At 37.6% G+C, this 22,856-nt stretch overlaps 1 protein-coding gene across 4 annotated transcripts in view; it reads left to right on the top strand.

Moving 5' to 3' along the window:
* Nucleotides 1-22,856, top strand: part of COL8A1 (collagen type VIII alpha 1 chain) — an 85,975-nt gene that overhangs the window by 12,326 nt on the left and 50,793 nt on the right. The window contains exons 2-3 of one of the 4 annotated variants that reach the window (XM_030477878.1): nt 3,700-3,823; nt 6,973-7,081. The exons of 1 other annotated variant lie outside the window; for it this stretch is intronic. The gene's annotated coding sequence lies outside the window, so the exon portion shown is untranslated. The remainder of the gene's footprint in view (nt 1-3,699; nt 3,824-6,972; nt 7,082-22,856) is intronic. 2 more of the 4 variants (XM_030477879.1, XM_030477877.1) reach the window with 2 other exon arrangements.

Genomic DNA, 22,856 nt, shown 5'->3' on the forward strand with positions numbered 1-22,856 from the left:
TTTGACACACAGCTAATGGTTATTCCAGAGCTGACAGGAAAGGGTGTAGGCATTAGTGAAGGTTGATATGCAAAAGATCAACCCTTCTATACAACTGGCTTACTCTGGAGCCAAGGTCTTCTGTTGTGAGGCTGACGCATTTTCCTTGTAGTTCTAGATACCCTAGCACTAATTCTTCCTCCTGGTCTTTAGTTCAGGGCTTATGTCTTTGGTATTAATGAGATAGCACAGAGACTTAAAGGTGGGATACTCAACTCCCAGATAATCAATCTCATTATGAGATACTGTTACTCTGGGAAGGCTATGTTTCTGTCTAATTTCGTCTAGAAATGCACTCCTAGAAATGAGACATGTTTCCTTTTACAACTAACACTTGTATTTCTGCCAAAGAGCTGTAGTTTTGAATCAATGTATTCTGAGAAAAAGCTTTGCTTAGAAATTACTGCTTATTTCTTTGGGAAGTAATTGGAATCACTTATTAAGTATAAAGATTTAGAAGTGGCGAGAGAAAAAATAAAAATTAAATCCACGTTCAGGAGAGGAGAGTCAGCATTTACCAAATCATTCTTCTCTTTGTGCCCATGAAAATGGTCACTTGAAATCACCACCTACTGACATCGGCCTTATAAGAACTTGGGTCTCATTCTTAATGCAGACAAGCATTAGAAAAAACTGTAATTCTGGAAACTACACGATTCAGTCTCCCTAAACAGAGAAGTTTTATGGTCTTTACAGATTCACCGATGACAAAGCAAAACACCCTTGAAGCCCGACTGAATTTACACAGCTAAATAAATCACTTTTTAAGTGTTTAAATGTCACTGTGAAAGTGAAAAGATGAAATGTGCTGTATATCATCTCTACAAAACCAGAAGTAGTTATACTATAAATAAGCAGAGTTTGCTTGGTATTAGGGACATAGGAAATTCCATTCAAGAACAGACAAATGGCACATCTTGTCTGGTATCCTGCATCTGGCACAGGCCTATAACAGATGCTTAAAATACTTGGCTCTCTTGGTCTCCCCTGTTCCACCTACCACCAATGTTATAAATCACAGTTTTCTTAACCTCTGGTGAGAGTCTCTTTCCTGCTTGCTTGTATAATGTGGGAGGTGGAAGCACAGGCCAGGGGAATACATATTTGCCCTATGTGATACTTATTACAGTGGCTGGTACTGAATTTGCTTGAACTGTGGTTCTGGCTGTTTCAGAACATATATGGAATTACTGACTGTATTGCCTATGTAGGCTATGTAGGATTATGCTTGGCTCCAGAGAAAGGAGGGAGCAAACCCCTTCTTACCCTCATTTACACATAGCCAGCAAGTCTGCCTACCACTAGCCTATTATTAATCAGCTGCCCTCCTAATTGTTCCCTACTGCTCAACAACATACATACCCTGGTGTGGCTTTGTTCGTACTTCTATAGATCAATGCAGGATGAATGAAAATAAAATGAGTTTATCATATATCAAGCAGAGTTCACTTTTGTCCTTATTCCAGAGGTTATCAAAACATGGTTCATCTACACAGCAGGTCACTTCCCACAGACCATGTCCTTTTATTTACTTTTTTTTGAATCTTATTCATAACAGACATTAAATTCAATGGCACAATTGTTAAGGGCCTATAAAACACACAAATGAGAAATCCAAACCTTTCCATTTGAAAAGTTAAAGTATTATTACATTATACCTTCTTTGTGTTCCCCTGTGAAATATAACAGCATTTTAAAAGGCTAGGGAAAACTTATGACTATAGGCAACTACCATAAGGTCCTTTCACATGTCATCTTACAGAAACAACAGAAAGAGACAGGCAGCCATAGAAATTATGATACCTCATGTCTAAACTGAATTGTTAAAAATTTGAAGGAAAAAAAAATTGTCGCTCAGTTTGAGCATATCATCTCTGCTGTTGCTGAGCACTGCTCTATGACCTAATATATCTTTATATATTAATAAGGGAAAACTGAATCCTGATGGTGTGCCTAGGCTGTTGGAATATAGTTGCAGATGTCAGCTTTCTCCGTTCTCAAGAATTTTCTGATTTTGGTTCCATCCTACTGAATATAACATTCAGCGTCAAAGGTCTGAATCTAGAGCAGACCTTTGATCTAGCTACCCTAAATTTGTATCCACGAAGAACAAGACTTTGCAGTATCAATCTGCTTGAAAGAATGGACACATTAAAGCTACTGTAGTACCTAGTAGAAGTTTGCATCCTTCAACATTTTCCAAATTGACCATACGTTCAGTGATGGCCAGGCTCAGTACTAGCAGAAGCTGTGACTTTCTGTACTTCTCTCCTGTTGTACAAGAGGAATGACTTTCAGAATATCCATCTTATTTCAGTCAGGAACAGAAGTAGAGATTTTTAGGGCAGATGAATGAGTCAGCCACTTGTTCCAAATAAGTGAAAATGGTGTTCCAAGTTTCCTAGACAGCTTTAAAACTACACAGAGCAATTCAGCTGCTTAATGTATTGTGTTCTACACCTCACATTTAAGAGGACACAAAATCACATGCTTTTTATTCCAGATATAAGTTGTTTTACACAGCAGTCCAAAACCATCTCATTTTGTCTCTGTCCTTCACATGCATGCTACTCATCTTTCTTGTGCCATTCCCAAGGACAAAAGCAGCACTCTCCAGAGTAAAGAGCAGCAGCTGAGGTTCCCAGACTGCCACGAGTATTCTCAATAATACTAAGTGTCTGAATGTCTGTGATTGCATTTGCCCTTTTGTATAACGAGGATGTTAATATTTTGCTTTCTGAGGAGAAATGTTGTAAACCTTAATTAATATGTCAGTGACAAAAAAAGGCGTAAGTTTCAACTCTAACTGTACAGTAAAATATAACCTCTATATGGATAAACAATTAAAAGTAGATATATAAAACTATAAAAATAATTTCTTTACTGCACACCTTGCCTTAACAAGAAACATAACTCCTTCCGCCCTCAAGAAAGCTAAATACACTGACTCATGTCTTTGTTTAAGTGTCATGGTAAATTTGTTCTTTTATAACATGTAGTAGTTCAGCTTTGAACTTTTGATTTTTGGAAAAGGCAGAGTGGAAAAATGTTTTCATGGGAGAGGAGTGCGCATACCAGAGCTGTCGACTGTTACTCGTTAATGGGGAGGGGGGAGGAGGGAAAAATGGGGCAACTTAGGTTTTAGGCTTTGGTTGATGCAACTTGTTGTCTGGTATTTTGCGATCAACCAAAAACGTTTACACTGTACAGTGAAATATTTGAATTTTCTCTCATTTTTTCCAGCTTTTGCACGTTCAAAACTCTGAACAAGCTTGAAACTGAGGAGAGAAAAATTAGCCTTGTGTGAACAGAAATAATGATCCTTTGTAATATAAAGTAGTCCAAAGAGAAAATAACTCACAGTTTACTGTAAATTACAGAGCTATGCAAACAATGTTACTCATAAAAATAAACCAAAACAAAATGTGAGCCTTTCATGATGTCTTTGCAACCTAAGCAACAGTTTTAAACACAATTTTCCTGCACTGTTTCATGTTTATTTAATGTATTAACATTTGATTACATTAAAAAAAAAAAAATAGGATAATAAAATAAACTTTATGTAGCTTATTTATTCAAGTAAAGTGAAAAATATTTTTCTGCTGTCCTGAATATTTTGAAGAGTATTAACACACATGCTTTTTCCCTTTCTCTTCCTAGAAAGAGAAGAAAACAGATTGTCAGAACCCATTTGATACTCGGTGCTGTTATGATCTCTTCATTACTGGATGTTGAGTCTGGATATCAGGGCTGGTACAGTGAACTACTCTCCTATTAAGCTGAGGTAATTTTCTTCATACAGTTGAATTGATTAAAGCATTACAAAAGATGCCCTTCCATTCCCCTATTCCAATAAAAACATTTCTGGGAAGAACATTGTATCTTGCAATATAGAGTCAGTTGACCTGAAACACACGAGAACTGATGCTTTTGTTAACAGGCAGAGAGATTCACACCCCATTCATTAATATAAATTTAGCAAGAACACATTGGAAAGCAATTTCAAGTGTCAGCTCCTTTCCCCTCATAGTGGGAATAGTAACATGATAGATGCAACATCCTGGATTCATGGCCTATGAAAAGACTACTGTACAACCATTATGGATATGTTAGAGACTGCATTCTTTGCTGCGTTGGCATTAAGAGCTAAAGTCTTTGAGGATAAGAGAGTACAATTAATAAAAAAGTCTAATGCTGAAACAATGCAAATTAACAAGTCTTTCAAAGTTTCATTTCCTGGGGAAAACTGCCATTGAAAAGGATCCATTATGTCAAAAATCTTAACAGACAAAGGCTAGAAACTACATGAAAATACCAGCCCCAAGCCAGAGATGAGGAGTGAACTCCATTCACAAAGGCAGAAGATGTCAGGGTATTATTCTGAGAGAGGGAGAATTTGCAGAGGACACACCTGCTTTTCAAACACACTGAGATAAGTTTCTACTTAGTGGGATGAGTTATTTCATAAATTGTATTCACTCAGCATGAAAAACTGCATTTATGAAAGCCTACCAGTCACAGATTAATAGGGTTCATGTTTTCCCCTCAAGAGCAGAGCTGCACACAGTACAGGCCTGACGTAGCGACATTATGTTAGAGGAATGTGCAACATAGGATGCAGATGGGAAGGCAGTCAGTTGCAGAATTGTATTCAGAAAAAAACAAGAAAGTAAGTGGCTCTGAGGCTGGCCATTGGCCCATAAGGATGCAGAGATGCAATCAAGTTCTGAACTAAGGTACATAGAAAACATTTTAAGAAAGTTTTCTACCCTTGCCTGGCTTTAATGTATCCCCACCTTTCCTGGTTATATCAGTAATCAAGGTACCGTCAGTTTTCTGTCTGTTCCTCTAATAGAATTGCACACCTCTCACAGTATATTAACATGAATCTTAAAGAAGCTGCAGTTGTACTTTGTAGCTTCCTTTTCTCCCCAATTTAGGAGGGGAAAAAAAAAAAAAAGAGAAGCTTCTAGAAATACACACCAATACAGCTGAAACAGAAAACCACAGTTAGTGTAAAGAATTAATTGCTTTAGATATAAGATTTAAGTGGGTTATCATATAATCACCATTGCAGAGAATAAAGAAAAAGAATATAGAGATAGGTGCACCAGAAGATCAGGTAGGGGATAGCTATATTCTTATATCTAATAAAGTTGCTTCAGACTTCACATTTGCTTTCAAAGTAATGGAATTCTCTTATAAGACAGTAACCGACATCGCACAGTTCTTTGAGGTCATTTAAAGCCCGCCTGTTAAACAGACGTTACTCTATTTTTTTTCCATGGATTTGTAATATTTCTTGTATACTTTCAGCAATTTTTGTCCTATCTGTCTCCTAAACTATGGTTTGAACCACTGAAAAATTGCTTGCCTAAAACCAGAATTCTGTTTTCAATACCTTCCTGTTATTAAATATTCCTTAAGTTACATGTCATCTTCCAGTCAAGGTTTGCTGCAACAGTTTCTCTTTTGATGCAAGTCCACTGTATGGTACCTTGGATTTCAGCTAGAATGCACAGTATGTCATATGAACAGGAAAAAACAATATAGCTCAACTTTCCCAAAGCAGGTTAAATCAGGAGTTTTAAGGATAATCGAAACCATATTTTTACTAGCAAGCAGAGCCAATAAGTCATTGAAGCTATATAAATACAGTCATACCAACATTGCACTTCATTATAAAAAGAGTCTTGCACCCAGGAACACAAAAATTCTTACTGTGGAATACTAAATAATTTTGGATCAAATAAATGGAAGAATACACTGATCTTTGGATGAGAAGTGCATTGTAAAAGAGATCCCAGTAAAACAAGCTGAATCTTCAGACTTTTATGAACACTTTATGCCTTTCTTAGCAGACATTAGAAAACTTGAAGGACTTTGTACAGAGCAGTATTATTTACAGGAGAAGTATTTACTGGTTATAGTCTTTAAGTGAAACTTAAGCATGATTTCATATACAAATATAGGCAAGCGTACAATATATGTTTTTAGCAGTCTTGTTACTAAATATTTTGGACCATCCTTCAGTGATGCCAATAGATAGGTCCCACGCAGTCTGGTATTTTATGTCAGCAAGTTATGCTGTGTGTGAGAATACTTTTTTCTTTTCACTGCTAACTACAAAGGCTGGTTGATCAATATAAGTGGAAGTTATCTGACCAGCAGCCAGCGTAGAATACAGTCAATAGCAATGATTCATGGAATTTTTAGTTTGTTGTGGGGTTGGGTTTTTTTTAATGCTCAGAGCCTGTATAGCAAAGAAACTTATTTATCATACTGTGGAATGGAAATATTGCTCACCCCTTTGTAGAATATAAAGCTGAGAAATTAAATTGATTTAGTCAAAACTAAACACTGTCCTCATCTCAGAAAGGTAGCACTGTGCAGTCCAGCCAAATTGTGGCTACCTGAAAAAGGGAACAATTTGATCATCTGTAGCTGAAATCACACTTTTTTTAAGTTCTTCTAACTAAAGTGTAGGCACAGCTAAACTGAATGATTTCACCACGCTGAGTTATTTCCCACGTTCCTTTATTACTCCAGTAATGTCAAAAAATGCAGGAACTGGGAAGTCATATGATCCATAGAAAAGAGAATATTGTGGTTTCTAAGAAAAATATTTATTACCAAGCAAGCTATTTTGATTTATTAAATGATAGCTTCCCATCATAGTGTTGCTTTTGTTATGGTGCTTGAAACCACAATGGTTGTATAAAGCCAGGACCTTATTTGTTTAAAAGACATCCACTAGTGTTTTTCCTAATAGAAATATCAGTTCACAACATTGCCAGGTTCATAGAAGCTCATCCGGGAACAAACTCTTGAAAAATTGTTTTTTTCCTAGAGTGTCCATTTAGCCAGTGCAGGCACCGTGTCTCGCTGCTGGTCTTCTACATTAGATTTATAGGATATTATAATTAACAACAGGTGATGGGCAGCACTACATGCACAGCAAGCAAAGTGAAAAGACTGGCAACTCAGGAGCCACTTGTGAATCATCAGAACTTTTCCCTGGATAAACTCAGTAGTAATCCTGGTAGGTTTTCTGACAATTGTTCATTGGGGTTTTTTTGTTTTGTTTTGCGTGGTTTGCTTTGGTTTTTTGTTGTTTTTTTTCTCCACTACCACCACCCTGCTTTCTGCTTTCTCATGTCAAAGATTAGGGGCCATCTGTCCGCTTTTATAGTTATGTAGCTTTTTCTACATTTACCCATCTACAGAAGGAGACAAATTGTGCTTCCATAGGCACAGAGGACTTCTTGGAGGATTACAGAAAAGTGCACACACAAATTTTAAAGTTATGGAGATTTTTAGGAGGTGCTTGTGTCTCCATTATTCCAGTTGTCTCAAACTCTCATTCTGTACAAATAAACCAAAGGAAAAGGCTCAAAACATGTACAGCCTCCACATTAGTTTTAAGAAATGCTCTTCTTCAGCTTAGGACTGAAAAGGAGGAAGACTGAAAAACATCAATTGGCAAAACAAAAATAGGTCCTAAAGGAGTTTTGTCAAACAAATACCATTCTTTGTATTGTTTTCTTCTTTCAGGAGGCAAGGTATGTTGGAAAAGGCAATGATTTGTTCAAGTAAGTGAAGGACTTGTATCCAAAATCTACCAATAGATCAAAGTTTCATGAATTGTTTCCAATGTACTCACCTCATATGATCATGATACTCATGAGTTAATTACAGGTCATAACAGAATGATTATAACAAAGGAGCTCTTTTTTTTATTATTATTTTTTTTCTTTTTTAAATGAAAACCACACCTTTGTTTTGGATAATTGGCTCCATATCCTCATTGACATAAATACTTTATATGTATTAACTGGTAGGATGATGTAAATAGGAATATTCAAAAAAAGAAAAATTGTTATTTATACTATAGAAAGTATTAGAGATTTTTTTACATTCCACACTCCTGCCAACATGTTCCCTGAGTTCCTCTAAAAATAACTCCAATACATGAAATTAATTTCTGTTAAAGCTTCACCACCCCAAAAATACACTTGAATCGGTAACCTTGAAGTTCTTAGAATTACTATACTATAGAGCAATGACTATTATTTTAGCTTTGTGTTACCAGGCTGCCAACAGGGACACATGGGGCTTAAAGTTTGAGTTCTTTACAATATAGTGAGCTAACATTCTCTGATAACTCTTTTAACATTGACTGTGGAAAAACATGTTCATTTTTTCCTGAGCTTATGGGATCGCTGTAGGCATAGACTGGATATTGGTACTAGAGAACGTACACTGTGACCACACTACATAGGTTTGCATATGCTAACACACATACATGCACTTCCATAATGGAAAGTGATCAGTTTTAATGTCTGTTCTTTGCTTGTGATTGTACACCTGGACTACTTGTCTCAAATCCACCAGTGAACACCAAGTTGTATGTTTACTCTGCACAATCCAAAACAGTACTTATTTTTTAGATAACATTCTGTTAACTTCATTGTGAACTGGAGTCTCAACTGGTTACATTAAACTGCTTTGTTGTATAGTGGTGGCTATAAAGTGAGATGGTTGCAGTGGTGAATTTATCCTGCTAGTTGCAGAGTTTGTGCTTCATTAAAATTCACATAGCAGTATTTATCTATAGCTGAAACGCAAAGTTGCCCAGGGGAACACTTGTTAATCTGCGTAATTAATCAGAGGTGATGGGAAATTTTCCTTCGTGTTCTTGATGATCTCTAGGGCATCATCCAACTGTGAAATTTTGGCCTCACTGAAGTGGAAAGGAAGTTTCATCAGTAACTAGAATAGGCCAAGACATTTCTCACAAAGCACTTCATGATCTGGTGTCATCTGGCAAAGTTTCTCTATGCAGTCTTTTTTCAGAGCTGCAGAAATAGTTCATTTCTGTTCAGTATTTCATATGCATATGATATATAAACAAGTCCCTCGTATTAGTAATCATACGCACATTTTAAGGAAGGTTCTACATTTCTTTGGGGTAAATACATTCATAAAGGGCTTGAATCTATAACTTAAAGTCTCTCAGCTAAGTGAACTTGAAATCATATCTTCAATAGAAAATTTTTGAGTTTGCATGAGCCTGGAGAAAACATATGACTGTCAAAATGTTCAGACATTCAAGCACATAGCTTGAAATGGCCTCAAGACTTCCACTTTGTAGAGAGACTAGTCTCAAAGATCTTTTTTTTTTTTAATTAAAAATGGGAAACACTCTTTCCATCAGATGCCCAGACTTAGAGACCTGTTACTCAATAATAATTTTAAAAACCCAGGACCTTCATCCAATAACATTTTATTTTTATGGTGGCTAGGCATAGATTTTAAAATTTGTATATGTGGAGACCAAATGAAGATGTGTTTTTCTTATCAAAGTGCTTCAGGACAGTTAATATAGATACTTTTGCTGCACAATAGTAGTAGGAATTTTAGAAAGACTGAACATATTTCCAAGTCAGAAGAAGAATCCTTCCCAACACAAAGCACAAAACAGAGCCAGTTTTCTTAGAAAAATTTTCATTGATTTAGACAAACATTAAACCTAGCTGAAACTGACTCAGCAATTTTTATTTTGGGTATTCAGCTCTTTCAGATGTGACTTTATTAATACTGAGTCTAAAAGATGAGTTAGCACTTCACTTTTTTTATTAACTACTCATTAGTTTAGTCTAGAAATGGTACTTTTTGCTAGCTACATCTATTTAAAACAACGTTATGTTAAGAGATACAAAATAGACAAAACAAATGAATAATGAAAAGTTACAGCATATAGAACAGCAGTTTACAGGCTAAATTTAAATGTGACTGATTTTTCATGGCCAGGTTGGATGGGGCCTTGGGCTACATGGTCTGGTGGGAGGTGTCCCTGCCTGTGGCAGGTGGTTAGAACTAAATGATCTTAAAGGCCCTTTCCAACCCAAACCATTCTGTAATTTAAGTGTTTCTACAACATACAAAACTGCTGAACACAGATGTTGATGGACAGGTTTACACAAGCTCACAAAGCTACAAGCTTCCTATTCCTTTTTTTGATTGACCCCCTGGCTCACAGTAAGTTTGTTTTGATTAAGGACATACTGTGTTATTGCTGAATGCTCTTGTTTTGAGTACATATCATAGTAGTTTCGCTGTAGCAGGAGCTAACTGCTTATTTTCTCGGATTACTTCATAGCATCATGAATTCTAGCATGGACATTTCAAAAGGTTTATTTCTCATTGTTATGACTAACTCAAGCCATCCATAATAGATTCACAAAGGCGTTAGTAATTTTACGAGTTTAGCAAAAGTAGCTGGCTCTCAGCATTAATTTCAGCCTTGAAAGTCTATCATAACAAGTCATTGTAGTATCTTGGGTCTGAAAGAGAACCATTCTTTACAGGTGGATACTTAGATGGATGTAGTTTTTAATACTATTTCTTCTAAATGAAAGTCAGTGCTAGTATTTTTCTTTTAGACTGAGCTATCTTACTTATTGAGTAATTTATAAAATTAAGACATTTCTGGGGTCAAGTTACCACGTGTACCAAGAAGGTCTACCTTTCAGTGCAGGCCTTGGATGCAGGATTTGTACCCATATTATTCAGGCACATAAATTCCACTGAATACTTCCACTGAAGAGGAGTCAGGCCACCCACTGCTTGTGTTAAGTCTGAGTACAAGTTTTATCTGTGTGCTTCAATTTATGTTTCTGAAAGCATGCTGATGATATACTCCTTTACATTGGAGTTAGGATGATAAAATGTTTGTGAAGTAATGACATGCTGAAGACTGCTTAGCAATACTCATTGAACTTGACAATAGAGCTATATGAATCCTGTCATAAAGACCTTAAAATCTTGCTGCTCAACTGTAGGAGACATTCACATTGCTTAGTGATCTGTTTATGTGTCCTGCAGTGCTGATTCTAAGCAGCTACAGCTACTTCAGTCAGTGGAGTGACTGCAGTTAAAGTCAATCTTTTATGTAAGATAAAAGACACCTTTCACACTGGGGACAGAATTAAGTACCTGCTGATATTACATATTTAATTTGTCAAACTGAATATTTTATTTACGCAGGTGTACACATGTACATGTGCTCATATATAAGAGAAAGGTTTCTTTTTGGGGAAAGGTGCTATAAAACATTTCAGGTAAAATCAAAAGTCATGTAGAAACAATATAAACTATGCTGTCTTTGGGCTGTAGGAATAAGGGATAGGAAAGGTGAAGGCTCTTTGTACATGTAAATTATCTTAAAACTTGTAGGTGAATGGTACAACACAAAACCCAGAAAATTTACAGTTCAGCAAAAATACCACCTATGTTTCTTTTCCCTTATTAAATGAATGAATACTATCAAGTCTGCTCAAGACATATAGGTTGTGTATGCTCGCCTTTAGCAAACTCTGCTTGCACTGACTCACATCTATAGAGATACTGGGACACTTATCATTTTATCAGGAAAAAAAGTCTATGGTAGCGAAGGAATAAAGGAATTTACGACATCAAGGCTTTTCAGAGATTATTATCCAACCTTTACAGGTTTACTTGCAGAGAATTACTAATACCAGACCACCAGAAACTTACATATGACTGTTCCCAAAAATCCGCAGACATACACCGTAGTAACCGGCTGTAACTATTCATCTTTGCCTGAGCTTAGCTCTACACCTAGCATATCACAATTCTGGAAAGTAGAAGAGTTTACAGGAAAGGTCAGAATTTGTTAAGGACTGATGGATTAAAAGTAATAATTACTAATACTTATTTTAAAAGGAATTATTCCCAACTTACAATATTTTAGAAATTAGTAAGAAAAATAGCAGCTAGAGAGATCTGGATCATTCATAGACTTAGCCAAGTGAAAGATGAAAAATAATGAGATCATTCAGCCCACTTTGCTGCTAATGCAGTATTGTTCCCAACGGTACATTTTCTAGTGCTTAGTTTTTGAAGTCCCTTGAGAAGGGAGATTCCAGTGTTTCCTTTGAACATGTCCTGGCACACTCTGTCAGGGAGGTTTTTTTCTCCCTCTGTTCAGCCAAGCATTTCTTGCGCCTTATTTCCTCTTCCACTCAAGAATTATTCCTCTTCCTTGGTGCCAGGGCCCTTCAGGAATCCAGAAGGGACACTGCTGGCAGGAACAGATATTTCACACTATGGAATTCTGTGGCAGACAGTTTTAGGAGAACACTGTGGTAGCCTCCTTTTATTTACAGTTCCTTGTGTGCCAGATGGAAAGAATGCACCTGAAGGTTGCATTAGCCACCTTCAAACACTTTTAATAAGTATGAACTTCAGGGAGAGTATCTGTTAAAACCAAAGCTTGACTGCCTCAGATCAGGTTAGAAGGACTGCTGAAAGAGAGTCCTGCAATGAACAAGAAGTTCACGATATACGACGTCACTAGTGATTTGTCCCTTTAAATAAGTGGACATAACAAAGAGGCCTGAAGAAAGAGCATAAAAAAAATACGGACATGTTCTTGGCCCAGTGGTGACCGTGTACAAAACTATCTATCTGTGCTGTATGAATGTGCTCAGGATGGTATCATATGTATGTACAATATTCACATGCAACAATTCAGTCATGCTATAGATGCAGCAGTCCACAACAGCTCATTCCCGGCAGTTGTCTTACTGACAGAGCAGTTGTGGGGAAAAAAAATTACTGCCTTTCAGCAGGGTGTGTGCAGGCTCAGCATCGTGAAATCCTTACGTGTGTTTGTGAAGAGATCCCTCTGCAGTTCCTGAAAGGCTGTGGTTCATACAGAACCACAGGCCAAATATGGCCTGAGGGGTTTTAGATCTAAAGAAATGGGTCAAGATAGGAATTTAAGTGGGGTTTGCTAAGTGGAAGTATTAACCTTGTCAGATTTGGTTATATAGCCTTCTAACATAAGCAGTCCAAGCCTGCTACCTTGATGAAAACATTGTACTATAGGTCATGATTAATACTCTTGAACTATAATCTTAGCTTTGCCTTGAAGGGGCCTAGCCAAAGCATTTTGGAATATTTTCTTAGAAGAACAACAAACGTTCAATATCTTTTTGTTCTTCAAATTTGAGGAGGTGGACTTCTTAGTCAGTCTTGCAAAACAGTTTGCAGCAGGGAGGAATTAAGTTTCCATTATCTAATTCAAAAGACTGGCCAAATACAAAACAATGATGAAAGAATTTGGTTGTAATTCTGTCTCTTTGAAGGGATAGAAATATTCTTGGATGTGTCCTTTGTTTTGACACATTTATACCTATTACAAATTGAAGGACAAAGTTGGAGTAATATTTCTCCTCCAATCTGCCTTAGCCCGTTAGTAGTTCTAGTTCTGACAGAATCCCTTTGACAGCAAAGGAACTTTCTCTTTTAACGTAATTGTTCTTAAAGGTGTTTAAAGCACCCAGAACAGAAAAAGAAATAGTTCTACAATGAATTTGTGTAAATCTGAAAAGTATCTATAACTTGTAGCTTATAGAAGGCAATGTAATTTTAGTATATCTTTCACTTCTGCTTTAGAAAAAAAGTACAGCAAGAAGAGGTGCATTAGCACCTTATTTCAGTTAAAATGCAGAGAGCTAAATCAGTGTCTTCCTTTTCCCTAATATTTTACTGTAACTGTCTTGGGTGCTGCTTACTTCAGCAACATGAATTTGAGGAGTGAAAGCAAATAAGTGAGAGGAAAGACAAGCAAACATGGAGTGAAAAACCACGCTAAAGATTAGGTCTTTATATACGTTAAGAACATTCAAAAAGAAGAAAAGCAGAACAGAAGTCCTGTGAAATGCAAGGTGTTTGTCCTGAGCTACAGAAAACTGAATGATCATCAATTGACAGAATTTTAAGTAGAAAAATACATACTTGTTGCTTTTAAGAGTAGGAAAAGTCATTCGGAATATTTGGCAGTGCTGAACATAGAGGTGTTCACAAATTAGCAACACAGCAATCGTTGCTCACACCAGCACGCAATACTTCCTGCTTTCAGCTATGCACTCCTGGGAAGGGGCAGTAAAGGCCCATTGGGCACATCTGTGCTGCTACACTTGGCAGTAAATTTAGGCTTTCCATGAATTGTTTCATGCTAAACCGTGGAAAGGCAGTGCTTCGAAAGGCACTGGAAAGCTTGTCCCATTTGAGTGGGGCAAGCTTTAGCCATGCTACAGAGTGTTTCTGACAGCAAATGATAAGGTATCCTAAAATAAATTTCAGTCTACACCCTGACAGGCAGTCAAGTAAAGAACAACCATAGACTTCCAGAGAAGGTTATGTTTATGAGTAGGACTGCAGTTTGGGCAAGCCTCCTGCTAGAGCTTGAGGTAGCTTCAGGGTGAAGACAGCACAGTAATACTGCAAGGTCTTCAAGATCTATGCAATACTCTCTATTAGCAATGCTTTGTCGTAAGTTTGAAAGAAAAAAATACTTTCTATTGAATCAACAGCCACAGCAACTGGGAAAAAAAGGAATACTCTTTTCCTTAGAGCTATTACCTTCTGTAATATTTCTATCTATTCAGTCACATGCACAGTCAATCAGAAAACTTAGTAAGAGAAGCACAATTCCCCTGAAAAGTCAGAGGGGAGAGAAGTCAGGTTTTCCTCCTCTATAAGCACCAGAACAGTCAGATATTTGTCTTAGCTTGTGCAAGATGCATAAAATTGGGAAGAGGAGGATTTTTTGGCACTTGCATCACTTCCCTTCCCATCCACAACACCCAAAAGCTTATTTTTTCTGCATTCTAGACCTTTCTGCTCACATTAATCAAGTAACTTTTGTATCTGCTCATTTAGGAGTTCATCATCAGAAAAAAAAGAAACAAACAAAAGTCAACCCCCCCCCCAAAACCCAGATACCACACATGTCCAGACACACCATCATCAGTTTGGCAGGTATAAAACAGAGATATGGGTGAGCCACATAGCACTGCTTAAAGCTACCTGACTTGCACCCTAGCGCATCCAAAATAGGCTGAGCCTGTTTAATGAGCCAACCCGTCACCTCTTAGAACACAAGGAACCCTTTCTTGAGGTACATTTCCTGTTTTCTTCTTCTTATACTTTAGACTAGAGAGGGATTGAGCTTTCTTCTTAAGTTGGGACAGATAATTTAACAGCCTACACTATTACTTTGATAAAAACAGAGGGGGAAAAAAGCTTCCTAAGTCCAAATTCCCATGAATCAGCACATCAGGCATCTTAACATATACTTTGCAACAGCTTCCAAGCTCATTGCTGGCATTGCCTTGAAACAGTCCAGTGAAGAGGATGAAATCAAGTAAATATAACAACTGCACTTTTTATGTTGTTCCTGGAAAGACTCACTGCAGAGCCAGATTACGAGCTGGTTCACTCCCTTTCCAGCCAGTAAAAAAATCTTTATTCACCAGCCAGAACACTTGCAAGGTGTTCACTTGTGAGCAACTTCAGGAGCTTCATGATTCTGTATTCACACACATGTGCAATCCACCTTCTTTAGTAAGCCTTGGGGATTTTGCACTGAAAAGAGCAATTGAAGACCTTTGTGGCTCAGCAGTTGTTAGTATGACTGCTAACAGAAGCTGGCTTGACATAAACCATTTCCATTTAAGCTTCAGTTGATACTCTATGACATTTATTTCATAGCTGCTACCTCATCCCAGCTCCTTCAGCTGCTCTGCATCATGGAAACAAACTTAGTAGAAGTGCAATTTGTGGCAAGCAGGAGAAGCTATGAAAGCTGCTGAAAATCTCACTGTCATTTGTGCTGTCGATTGCAGCACCAGCTCAGCCCAAAGAGCTTTTTCAGATATTTTAGTAATGCTACTAAGACCACAGCTCTCCCAACTCTATATACAGCAACACAAACCACTGTCATTCTTTGGGTGTAAAATGATTTACGACAGCACCTAACTCTTAGGAGCTGCAGGCAAGTTTTGGTTGTGGAGGTCTTAGCCAAATCCTCTAATAAAAAAATCCAGTGACTTTTTAACTCCAACACAAAGCAAATATAGTATTATTTGCTAGTAACACCTGGTTTCCCTCCTCTGTCAGACCTGACACTTAAGCTCTGCCAGCCACCTAATCGCTAAAACAAATATGCAGTGCAACTAGTGAGTACTGTTTCCACTTCTGCTCCACCCCCCATTCATGCTGTCGAGACAGAGTTTCTCCAAAAGAAAGAGGAAAAGAAACCTTATAGTTTTTGTAACAGAGAAGGAAGACCTCGATTTTGTATCTACTTTCACTAATTTACCAAAGCTTACACAAAATGTAGTAATATTGTCCAGTAATTTTGCCATGAGTGACACAGCCAGTCTCTGCAGAATAAAGTTATTTCACAAGATACCAGTGTGTTTGGCTACATGATGTTCAGACTCCCTCTTTGTGTTGTCCATTTGACATGAACACTCACTTGAATGTTCATCAGGAGGACATATTGATGAGGTACACTGCTTTCTTTTCTCTTCTGTAAGAATATTTTGAGGTGTCAATTCTCTAAAAAGCATAACAAAAAAACCCATACAGAAGTGAACTCCAAACCTGTTCTCACACAACTAAGTTGTCATCTTTCTTTCTTTCCTTCCTTTTTAAATTATCTTGGATTTATCCTCTGATTACATGTCAAAGTTTTATAAGGGTCATGTATTTTGGAGATAGGACATACGGTTTCTTAAAGTAGGTTCCCACCTCCATGGTAAGGTCTAGTGAACATTTCAAATGAAGCGTTTCTCTTAAACTATGTGTAAATTCATTTGTGATAGTCCACATTTGCTTTATTGGTTTTGTAGGGGAACTCAGATTCTGCTTTTCTTATAAGCATCTAATGGGAAGTTTCCCATGCAGAAACACAGCTAAAGCAGCAATGGGAGGGCTTTATTATTTTGTAATCTATTTCCTGCAATTAATTCCTTAGCTGATTATTCAGATTTCTGTCCAATTTCACAGGCCAGTGGACCTGCCAACACATTTTTGCTTTGAGTTGCTTCCTCGGTGGGGGAATCTTCAGAAGGAAACAAGCTTGTCTTTCTGCCTCCACTGCTGAATGCAAAATAGAGCAGGAAATATTTATAAGAGGCAACAAAAGGAACATATGTAATTTTTGTGCATATGAACACATATATTATCTTCCATGAAGAATTTAACTCATTAAATTCTAGGAAGTATTTCAAAACCAGTAATACTTGACTCTTCAGTCATGGATCAATACTTCTTTATGGCACTTTAGAATATAAAGCCCTTTAGCTCAGAAGATGCTTTCTTATTATACATTTAAACTAGATCCTCTAGCCCTCCATCAGATGCCAGTGTAATTCACAAACCTGTCAATGTTACAACCCACCTTGAAAGTAAGGACAAGTCTTTTTGCATTTAAAACAAAATAACCTGTTAGCAGATACTCAGGTAATTTCCTAATATAAGTAGAAAAAAATAGGATAGTGCAGCTCCCACTTTGACAGAAACAGAGGGCTGGAACACCTCTCCTGTGAGGACTGAGAGAGCTGGGGTTGTTCAGCCTAGAGAAGAGAAGGCTCTGGGGGGACCTTATAGCAACCTTCCCGTAGCTAAAGGGGGCCTACAGGAAAGCTGGAGAGGGACTTCTTACCAAGGCCCATACGGGTAGGGCCAAGGACTAATGGTTTTAAAATTTAAGAGGGTAGGTTTAATTTGGTCATAAAGAAGAAAAGTTTTACGATAAGGGTGGCGAGGCACTGGAACAGTTTGCCCAGAGGAGTTGTAGATGCCTCATCACTGGATTTTTTCAAGGTCAGGTTGGATGGGGCTTATACCAAACTGATCTAGTGAAAGATGTTCCTGCCCACACAGGGGGGTTGGACTAGGTGATCTTTAAAGGTCCCTTCCAACCCAAAACATTCTGCGATTCTGTGAAGAAGAGAGAAGGCAAATATCACCTTCATAATGTGATAGCTGCAGATTAGACAGTGGTTTTCACATCATTTGTTGGGGCACCATTCAGATTTCTACAGAGACAAGCCTTTGAAAATGTTAGCATTTTTTTATTTCTACCCAAACTTCAGTTTGGTCTGCTCATAAAACAGACTGGTTTATTGGCATCTGTAAGATCTTAAATTTATTAAAGAATAAATCTATGGTGAGTTTAAATGCTAACTCAGTTACAGCACTTACGTGGGGTCTTTGCACAATGTTTATTAGATGAAGTTTGAAGTAAAACCCAGACAAGTTCTGTTTCTGTTTTGTACCCACAAAGATTGCAGTGCAGCTAGGAAACATACTTCAGTGAGTCACATCTTGGAAAAGAAAATGATAAATGCCTAAAAATGCAATAATAGTAGGATATCAGGAAATAAACACCAACTGTAGTCGTTCTCACAATCACTTCTAGTGTTCTTCAGCTACCAAAAAAAAGATAATCACTTCTCTTTATGACATTACATTCATTCCCAAGGCAAAAAGCAACAGAATTCATTTGTGTTGCTGTCCTGTATTCTGATGAGTAAGGATATCAAAATTGAGACTCCAGAAGGACAGACATTTGCCATCAAACAGGCTGATCAGTAGCCCTTAATATTTATTTTCTCACTGAGATCCTTGCAAACATAATGAACACCTACCACTGCTTTAGTACCGCAAGATAGATAGCATTACACCAGCTTCCCCAAAAAGCTGGGGAATTGAAACTGAAATTGAAAGGGTCTAATTCCCAACAGCATGCTCATGCTTATGTACTTACAGTAACAGAAGCAGAAAGGATAAGCACCAACAATTCTACTGGTATCATTATACATCTACAGCGTTTTTATTTGCCCAGATGTTATCATTACACCTTCATACATAAACACCAAAAGGAGAAAAGGTTACAGTAAGTCATGAAATGCTATTTAGTTGTGAAAATTAAGGCCCTTGATGGGTTCAAAACCTTTTCCTTGTGATTTTAACTTTTTACTTCATCCCTACTTTTCGGCCAGGGTAAGAATGGTGTAGGAAGTCACAGTCCAGTGCCTCTGTAAAGCAGAGGAGTAAGTTAAGTCCTGCAAGTAACTTACTGGCAGTGTTACGTTCTGATTGTCTCTTGTTCCCCTAAATACATTCTCACAATTGGAAGGTTTTGAGTTGTGACAGAAGTTGAAGTCCTAAGAAACACTGCCTTTACTCATCACCTCTACCTCAAGGCAGTGGTTTCCTATCTTGTAGAGGTGGAATAAGACAGAGGACTAAAATGATCCTTACCTGAAACAACCTTTTAAAAATATGTTAATAGAACAGCTGTTTACTGCATCCATTGCATTTGTACGCATATACTGTCATCTTTTTGAAGTCACTAGGAATTTATTTTGAAGCAGAAGCAAAGGGAAAGATATCCAACAAGTCATCTGATTTATTGCTGTAACCCTCATATATGCAGTGTTAAAGTGATCATATGGTTGGCTGTAGAAATGCTAAGATTTTCAGTTCAGTGGAAAGGTTTAAAGGACTATGTGATACACATATGCTTTTGTAATTACATCAATATGTTTAAGAAAAAAGTTTTAAAAAAATGTGCTAAATCACTGTATAGTATATGCAAGCGAAAACAAGAGCTTACTTTAGAGAGAAAAGTGAAGCGATGTATCCTCCAGCCTAGATAGCAAAAATATTAGCACCTTTGAAGATCTGGAATGCTTCTACATGTAGGTGTGATTCAAAACAGTATACGCACATTTCCAACAGCAAGATCTGTAATTCCTCACCGTCCTACCAAAAATGCTAAAGGAGGCTGATAGCTCATATGCTGCCTTGGCTGAGCCTGTGTGTTCACTGGTGCCAGATACCATTCCTAGTGTTTTCAGCCTTCTACATGGATTGCAGGACTTTTTATCCACTAAGTCCCTAATGCTGCTGCAAACAATGTTATTCTTGAGAACTACCACATGCAGGGCTTACCTTTCTTTTTATTGTTTTTTATAGAAAGCAATGTTTATCTCAGTATAATGTTGCTTTGTCTATGCATCTCTTCCTCCCCCTTCCCTGATTAACTCTTGGGCTTGCTGGGCAATTTGAAACTCTTCTTGAAAGAGGTCTAGACTCTAAGAGAAAATTAATATCCTTGCACAAGTTCCTGAAGATCAGTGGGCGAGCGGTGGGTAGAGACACAACTTGGCATCCTCACAGAGGGAAAGGCAGACAAGATTCATCTGTTAGTCATTCATTTTGGCCTCAAGAAAGCAAAGAATGCAAATCCAGAAGAAATCAAAATTCATACGTTTTGCTGCTAACATAGCAACTTGGACAATCCAGTTGGTTTTTAAAGTAAAGGAACCATTTGGGATCCAACCCTGCTCCTTCGTTATCAATTGAAGTAGGAAGAGAACCTCAGTGGAAATACAGTGAGACAAGACAGTTTAAGAGCTTGCTCTTATATTCTTCTCCCACACCATATCTACCAAACATCAGTTTATTTGTTGGGTTTTTTGTGTTTTGTTGTTGTTTTTTTGAAGTGTCACAGGGCAGTTACAAGTTTCAGAATAATGGATTGTTACTTAGGGAATACCTGCTTTAAGAGCCTATTCCTCAAGGACCCAGTTTAGACTAATGATACTGAATAGCAATTGTAAACGCATAGTTCAGTTTTAGCAAGCATTCCACCCTGGGTTGATTGGGGGGGGGGGTGGAGGATAAAATAATTTACATCACTTTTCATGGCCCTGATATCATGTAAAATCATGCCAGGATCCTCTTGTTGGCTAACTCAGGCTACTGCTGTTGGGGTGTCACCTAAAGGTAATTTTCATTGACAAAGCAGAAATTTCTCTGGTTAAACTCTAGGCTGAGCAAAGGAGAGGTGGGAAATGGAGTTAGGAATAAGCTGGTCTTAAGGGGAAGAAACTCTAGGAATAGTCTAGTTTGAAAAAAATCAGACAGGAATAGGAGTTCATATTTTATTTTAAAACTACCTTTTGCTAACACCATTGGCTCACAAATTGGATTAAGCTTTTAGCCACATGGACATTACATTGGTTTTGAGCATGACAGAGGAATTCAGCAGCTTCAGTCCACTACACCTAGTTTTGACTCTGTATTCTTTTACTTAAGGGAAGATGAAACCTATGACCTACAGCAACTTGTGTCCTATGGGGAAAGGAGAAGTGTTCAAAACTGCTTTAGTGATCAGAATTTCCCAAACTTTTTCTATAGGTCTAGGACATTCTGTGTAAACACTATGACAAAGTATGAATCCCATAAAAAAAATCCTAGCTAGCAAAAGGTAAAAGTTTTTCCCCTTCGTATATACTAGATTATCTCCTACTGTTAACAAAGTGTTTGTAATCAAAGTTTGCAATCAGAATTTTAAGTAGTGTTCAGTCACCAGCATGTTCTTTCTGATAATTGGCTTCCAAAATACGAGCTGTCCATATGACATACATTTATTTCAAAGATAGTTTCTTCTTGACGCAGTATGGGAATGCTTAGCCTCTCCTTTGAAGGGCCAGAAGTTGCGCTTACAGGTTTAAAAGACTGCTTTTAGCTGGAACTGGCTGCTACAAAGAACACATCCACTAAACACATTCATTGTTTAGAACTTAAGCAAAGAAGTCTAAAGACAGTCAAAGAATTCAGATGAACAGTTCTGGGATATTCGGGGGGTTTTCCTAGACTAGATAACAGTCAAATACTAAATCAGATATGGCAGGGAGAAAAAACAAACCAACCTATTCGGAGAGACAGATGTACCAGGGTGGCTGAATAAAAACAACCTGGTTGTCATGTTAAGAATACCACTGAAAATGGTATATCCAATATAAACAGCACACTGTTGCTATTATGCTGAAATAGCCACGTTCCTGTCTAGCTTCACTTCCTATGTACTGTCTGTATCCAGCATCCTGCCTCAATAGCATACGAACCCCACTGAAGTGGTTAGGGGAAATAATTACTCAGGTCCTCTTAATTTTTCTTTTTCTTCTGCAGTGCACATACTAGCACCTGGTCCTTCCACTGCTCGCTCATCATTAGCAATGATATTCAGCTAGTTTTCCATACACAAAGTCCTTTGAATATTGCCCCCATCATCACCATGGCAAATCCCCATATTGTCCCCAGCATCACCATAGCGACATGTATACCCAGGGACACATGTTGCCTGGGTACATGTCCGATGTTAATATAAACATAGAATTTGTGGAAGCAGAGAACCTGATATTTTGCCTTTTTAGAAGCAGAATCAGTCCTTTCCACTGCTCATTTGGTGTTCCTCCTGCACAGCTTTCCATGTAATAACACATTCTAATCTGCAGACAACTTAAAGAACTTTGGATTTGGAGTGAACCAGATGACAGAAAAATCAGAGCAAATGTCATTCTGGGCTACACATATGCCACTGAAAAGGAAACAGATGCCAGTATCAACCATTGTCCAACATGATGACTGTGTACTTGAAAGAACAGGTGAAGGAGTCATTGCTCTGTTGCCAAAGAAAGACCTGCCAAAAAAGCATTGTACCGGTAGTAGAAACCTGAAAGTTTATCATGCAATCTACTATATTTAGTACTTTTAAAATGCCAGATTCTGTGTTGGTTTTTTTTTTTTTTTATTCTGCTCTACTCATACATGTTAGGGATTAAGCAAAATGAGTTAGTAACAAAATGTCTTATAAAATAATAAAACATCCTTTAAAATGTTAAAGTCCACAAATTTGGAAATAAATAATTGCCAGAGAGTTTAGCCAGACTGCAGGAAAAAGATGAAGTGGTCTTCAGACTGTCGTAAGCAGTATTGCCTCGTACAGCAATACATACCTTTTATTTTAACACAGTGTCAGAGTCCCTTCTTTGTGACCTATAATCTAAACCAGATCCACCGCAGGCATGTTTCAAAATTTTCAAACATTTGTATTAAATCCTTACGCTTTCACTAATATA

This window comes from Strigops habroptila, chromosome 2, assembly GCF_004027225.2.
Source record: "Strigops habroptila isolate Jane chromosome 2, bStrHab1.2.pri, whole genome shotgun sequence".
Classification (NCBI taxonomy): Eukaryota; Metazoa; Chordata; class Aves; order Psittaciformes; family Psittacidae; genus Strigops; species Strigops habroptila.